Raw genomic sequence first — 6,548 nt, 5'->3', positions numbered from 1 at the left:
ACCAATAAAATGATGTGCCCGGCTATTGTGACATTGGCCGAAGCACATTGGCAAACGAGATGTCCATTGCTCACCACTCTTTTTTTCTATTTCCTATCGTTTCTACTCTGTCGAGATTTTCAACACGATTGAGAAATTTTGGAGAAAAAAACAACCTACAATTTTCTATGTAGCACAAAAGAAACAAAAGAAACAGGTTGCGTACAGGTTAAGACAAACGAGTGCCAAAGCCGTCAGAAAATAGTAAAAGAAAAAATCCGTTAGAGTAACATTTTGGTACTATTGCCACACGCCGTTAGTGCGTCCGTTCTATCATGCAAATCAACGTACCAGCCTAACGTAGCAATTCTTTCCGGTGAGAGAGAGAGAGAGAAAGAGGTGCTCACCTGTCAGTAAGGCACTTTGGAAACAAACAAGTGCAGTTGTTTCAGTTCACTTCACTCGATGCTTTTCCACTGTTGTCTTCACTGTTTTTCGGCGTTCAACATCAAACCACAAAGAAGAAACAAAAACAATCAGAAATGACAACTCGCTACTTTCAAACCAACAAAATTCGATTGAAATAGAAAACAATAACAGCCGTCTTACGTTCTAAAAAAAAAAAAAAAAACTATTGCGATAAAAAGGTAAGAAAAGAGAAAATGGCAATGAGAACTCGTTTTCTCGGCGTGTCTGGGCTGAACGCAACCGGCAAAGTGACTGGTCTGTTCAACTCAACGTGCCACCAACTTTATGATATTTCCCCCCCCCCTCTCTCTCTCTCTCTTTCTCTCTCCTACGTATTTTTTTTTTCTTTCTCTTCCTTCTATTCGCTGTAGGACACAACAGGTATTCAGCCTCGGGCCTCTTTTTTTCCTACTTCCTTTTACGTCCTTTTTCTTTCTCTTTTTTTTTTTCACCTTATCCCCACACACACACACACACACACACACACACATTATTTGGCGGGTTTTCGACACACACACACAAACAAAATGATTCATATTCTGTGGTGTTGGACTATCACATTACACGTCGAATCTATTTGTTGTTTTCAGTTTGCCATCGGCGGGCTACCCCGTTGTCTTGCCGACTGGCCCGCGCACCCACCCACAGCGTCACGAACGAGAAGAACGTCGTCATCGTCGGATCATTTCCGACTCAAACGTCCCAAGGCATTTGCTTTACTTTCATTTTGCAATCAATTAGCATTCGAGAGCAATTGGCTTGGCAAAGGGAAAAACCTTGGGGGAAAACAAAACAAACAAACGGGATGGACGTCGATGCAAAATACAAAAGCAGCGACGTCCTTTGGGGCTTAATTGGATGCAACCAATTTGACTAGCAATTGCGACAGGTGTGCAGCGCAAGCCACGCCCAAAACATTTGGCCCCGTCCGAGGCAAAAAAAAAAAAGAAGTCGTTCTCTTTATCCGCGTCCCATCCATCACGGTATGAAAGACGGCCATTGGGCTGGCCAACATTTCGAATCGAATACGAAAGTAGACCAAAGTCTAGCGGCTGCCTTTTTAAGATAAACACGTCACGGGGGGATTTTTTGAAGCTTAAATGAAAAAAAAAACAACAAAAAACGAAAATTTCTTTTCAATGTGCTGCCACACTATCGAAATAAAACAACAACAAAAAAAAAACAACAAATGTTTCGACCTGCGGGAGTAGTGAAATTTTTGGCCGCAAACTTTTCCTTTTGCTCGCGTCGAGTGACTCACGGGATCTTAATCAAGTGAGCCAATCAACAAAAAAAAAAAGCGTTTCAATGAATGTTCATTACGGTCGTTAAAACAAAACAAAACAAAACAAAACAAAACAAAAAGTCCAATTTGGCCATGTTTGATTGAGTCGATAACGGCCGTCACGAGAGACGTTTAGCTAACAAAAAAAGCTGCGTGAGTCATCAGTGAAGAGCGTCGACGTCTGTCCAATGGTCGGCCGATGCGTTTTTTTTTTTGGCCAGTGTAAACATCCGTCGCCATCGCATCTGTCGACTTCCAACAATTTGGAGCAAACGGAACACGCGTTTTCATTTCGACATGCCGTTTCTTTTCGTGAATACATTAACGCCGACTGACTAAAAACAAAACAAAAATCGTTTCCTTCACTTTCTCGCCCAACTTTTGTTTTTATTCCCTTCGCTCGGTTCAAACGAATTTAGCCGTTGATTGTGAACGCACGTGTAGCCCGTATTTCGGGCTTGAAAAACAAAACAAAACAACGAAGCCAAACACGATTTTTTGTTTGTTTGTTTGAAAAGAAAATGAATTCGAGCGGTTGGGCCGGTTTCTCTTTCGTTCGGCCATTTCAAAATTCGTCAACGCCTAAGTTTCGTTTCACAACAAAAATAGAAGGGGGGGGGGGGGGAGGAGAAGTGAACCGCTACACGCTTTCGCCATCTCCGTGTGCGACACATTTGAATAATTCGGGTGACAAAAAAAAAAAAAAAAAAAAAATCAAAAGAGCGTCACGCGCCATTGCCAATTTTCTTTTCATCTCGGCGTGTTTTGAACGAGAAAAAGAGGCCGAAAAAGATACAGAGTAGGCAAATTGAGAGTCACGGCATGTGCCATCAAAAAAAAAAAAAAATGAATAAGAATCGGCGTGAATGAAAAATGGACGCGCACACGAATGACAGGTGAATCAGTTTCGCCCGTCACCTTCAACATCCCGGCAACTTTCCCCTCCCTCGTTTGACCTTTGTGCTCCCCCGGTTCAAGCACCAAGTCACAACTTTTTATTCTTCTTTTCCAACCTTACTTCATCATTTGACGTCGAGAAAGAGAAAGAAAAAGAAAAAAAAAAAAAAAAAAAAAACCCATTTGCATAACAGCGGGACTGCGGCGTCTTTAAACCCTCATTTCTCGCTCGAGCATTTCGTATTTTCAATTTCACCAGTGGAATTTTTGGCCATTTTGTTCTTTGCCCTATTAGATGAGTGGCCAATCATTTTTCTCTCGCATTGACACACAACAGACTCCCGACAGAGGCGCATCAAAAGCATTCGAGAGGACGAGAGTATTACACGACGTCTTTCTTTTCTCGGTATCGTTCCCAACAGAAAAAAAAACAAAAACCTTGACACGGAAAATATTTTCTTTCTTTTCTCTGCTTCGTTCGGGGGGGCTATTTAGTTGCAAGTATCACGCACCTTCATCGGTGCAAATTCATTCAAAAATGCTTCTTTTGTACAAATGACAACCCCCCAATGAAAAACGACGCGTTTCGAACATTGATTCACGCACCCCCGTTGCGCCCGTCACCTCCATTTTTTTTTTGCTTCCCCTTTCAATTGATGCGCACTGACAAAATGGCCCCATCTTTTCGGTGGGCAAAAAATCACGAAAAAAAAATATTGAGAAATTAGGCAACGAGCCTTGACCCCCATATGGCGCAACACACTCACGCGTCCGCTGTTAATAACTCTTTCCTCCCCCCCCCCTCCCCTAACATTTCGTATTTAAATTTAATCAAATTTTCCCCTCCTCGTGTGTTTGTAACTAGCGGTGCGTGAAGAGACGCTTACCGTTTGAATCCGTGACGCTCACCGACGCCATGCCCAGCCTTCATCGTTAAAAACTAAAAGAGAGGGGGGATGGGTAATAAAATAAAAAAAAAAAAAAAAAAAGGGAAATAATTTACCTTGACGTACATATTTGCCTAGTGCCGACTATAATCAATAGCTTGTCTTTTTCCACTAGATGACCATTTCTTTTCCTTCCCAAAAAAATTTCGCCTGAAAAGGTTTTGGAAAAATGTGATCACTTTTTAAGGGCTGGAGCGTCTCCCTCATCAATTTGCGTTGCGTGAATGCAAAACAAAAACAAAAAAAAACGGATTCGTGATCATATTGGATCGAGTCCAGCCGCTGTCCCCCCCCCATCATTCACCTGAAAAAAAAAAAAAAAAAAAAACTAAACGTTTACCCTTCGTTTCACTATTGCCCATTATAGACTCGGGACGCGATCAACTGCTTCATTTCACGCCATTCGCCACACGGCCCAAACGCAAAAACATTTGCAAACAAACAAACAAAAAAAAAAATAGAAATAAGGAAGCTGTGCTTTCTCTCATTTTCGACGTGTGCAAACGAGAACTCTGCTGGGCCTCCTTGACCGACGCCACCTCTTCAAACAATGCAAATCCATTCATCATCTTCGTACTCCCCCACCCCATACCCCCTCAAAAAAGAATCTATTACAAGACGTGTTGCGGCATCGGATCCAATAGAAAAAAAATAAATAAATAAATAAATAGTGGAATGCGATAACGACAAGGATATTCGATTGGAGCCCTTGATGTCAGCCTTGACGAACCGGTGGCTAACAGCTGGCCCTCCTCAAAAGAACATTCGTCTTTCAACAATTTTGACAAACGGGGATAACAAACAAAATAATACGCAATACTGCCTCTCTCTTTCCATTGTGTTGAAACGCTTTTTTTTAGCAATAACAAGAGAGGAGGATGAGCAGAGAAAAGGACCTCGACCCGAAGACGTACCGATGAGCGGCGCAATAATTCACGTTCACGCCAGACGTGGATGGAGCAAAGGAAATCAACGGACACCCAGTATCCGGTCACGATGACGCACGACATTTCGTGTCTGTCCTTGTGCAAAGAGCGGGGGGAGGGGGCATTTTTTTTTTCTTTTTTCTTTCCTTACCGACGCCTGGGTGACACTTTCACGAAGATATGCAAGTTGCCGAAATGCTCCATTAGCCCGACTGCAATTAAAACGGCTAACTCGTCATAAACAAAAATTCAATTACGCCATTTCGAAATACGAAAATGAAACATAAACGATCGCATTTTGTTTTTTCTAGTTTAAATATAGAAATGAAGAAATGTCTTTTGATAATGTCGTCCTTGTCTTTTTACAAGCGGAGAGATGAAGCGAGGCGTGAAGCTGCCAACAACTCAACTGTATCCGATTCTTCTGCAACATTTTTGGGGAAAAGAGCGTCGTCCGACATGCAAAAGAAACCGTGAAAAGCGGAACGAACGAAACACAAAAGGTTCGAAAATCACGCGGTAAAGACAAACAATTATCGAGAAAAACAAAAAAACCGTCAAGGCTAATTTCAAATAAAACGTCGTCTTCCCACAAGAATCGACAACATGTTTAGCTAAATGTTTTGGCGGCCGATTGAATGATCAAGAAAAAAAGAAATGGAAATAAATGCGGGGAGGAGTAAAGATCCTTGAAATGAAAAACGAATGATCTTTCCACGAACGTCTTGATGTGTCTCGTTCTCGAATCAAAAACTCGACAACGTTTTACGCTCGCAAAAAAAAGGGGGGGGGGTCGTGACGTTGCGGTTTTGCGTTTCAAACATTTCGCCGACGCTTTTGAAAGACACGGCGCAACATGGTCCGACGCCGAAAGAAAAACGGTCCCTTCAATTGACATCAACTAAAGATTCCAGATTTATTCGCAGGCGGCCATCACGACATCTTTAATTTTTTTTTTTTTTTTCAAAATTCAAGGCTAATGATTTCATTCAAAACTCTCTCCCTCTATTGACACTTTTGTCGCACATTTCGAAATAAAAAACATTTCATGCGAGAAATGTTTTTATTTATGCGACGTTCGGTGTCCCGTTCAGCCCCAGATCATTGACGCTGAATTCAAAAGAGTAGAAAAATGATGTCCATTTTTGTTTTGCAAACGTTAACGACTGTCGGTTACGCACGATTTCACCTCCTGTGGGGGACATCGTCAACGATGTGATTTCTTTCTCCCCTTGGCCAAAGAAAAATATGAAAAAAAAAGGGGGGAAATTCGTGTGAGAGATGACCCAATTAAAGGAGAGCGTGAGATCATCAAAAGGATCGGCTTGATATCATTTGTGCATCACGAAATCGAGATAACTTAATCGAGATACCAAAGACAAGGCCTTTCTTTGGACAACAAGGACGTCCATCATCAAGGGGGAAAACGATTTTTTGTTTCTTCACCAATTTTGGTTGCCTCCTCTAAATGTTCTCATCATTTTTCCTTTCCCACTTTGTCTACACAATGCGCCGTCTATACCCCGCCATGTAATTTCTCTCCATTTAAGGATCATCTGCCAGCCCCGAGAAATGAATAAAAAAACAAAACAAAATTTCTATCGACGCCTATCACAATCATCGCCAGAGAGAAACAAGAAAGAAAACGAAGAGAAATAAAATTTTTGTGTTGGACTCACCGTTACAAGTGTGGGAAATGGCCGCAATTAGGGGGATGGTCACTCGACAGCTGGTGGATGTCCATTGAGTTGTTTTCTGCCGACTTTTTCTCTAAATGTAGGCCACACCACAATCGTTTCTTCTTCTTGTTTATCTAAAGTGAATGTTAAAAAAAAAAATAAGTAAATTTTTCTGAAACATTAAACGCGAAAAGATTTTTCTTCAAAAATGGGAAGGAAAAACAAATCATAACAAGGACCCGAGTATGTTGTGACATCAAACGTTTGTTTTGTCTTGTTGGAGCCTTGTACGACAGCTGGCGGTCCTTGAACATTAAAAATGCAGTTAAAAATAATCAAAAAAAGATTTAGATAAAAAAAGAAAAAC

The sequence above is a fragment of the Daphnia carinata genome, chromosome 8, assembly GCF_022539665.2.
Source record: "Daphnia carinata strain CSIRO-1 chromosome 8, CSIRO_AGI_Dcar_HiC_V3, whole genome shotgun sequence".
NCBI lineage: Eukaryota > Metazoa > Arthropoda > Branchiopoda > Diplostraca > Daphniidae > Daphnia > Daphnia carinata.
Note: the sequence above shows the minus strand (reverse complement) of the source record.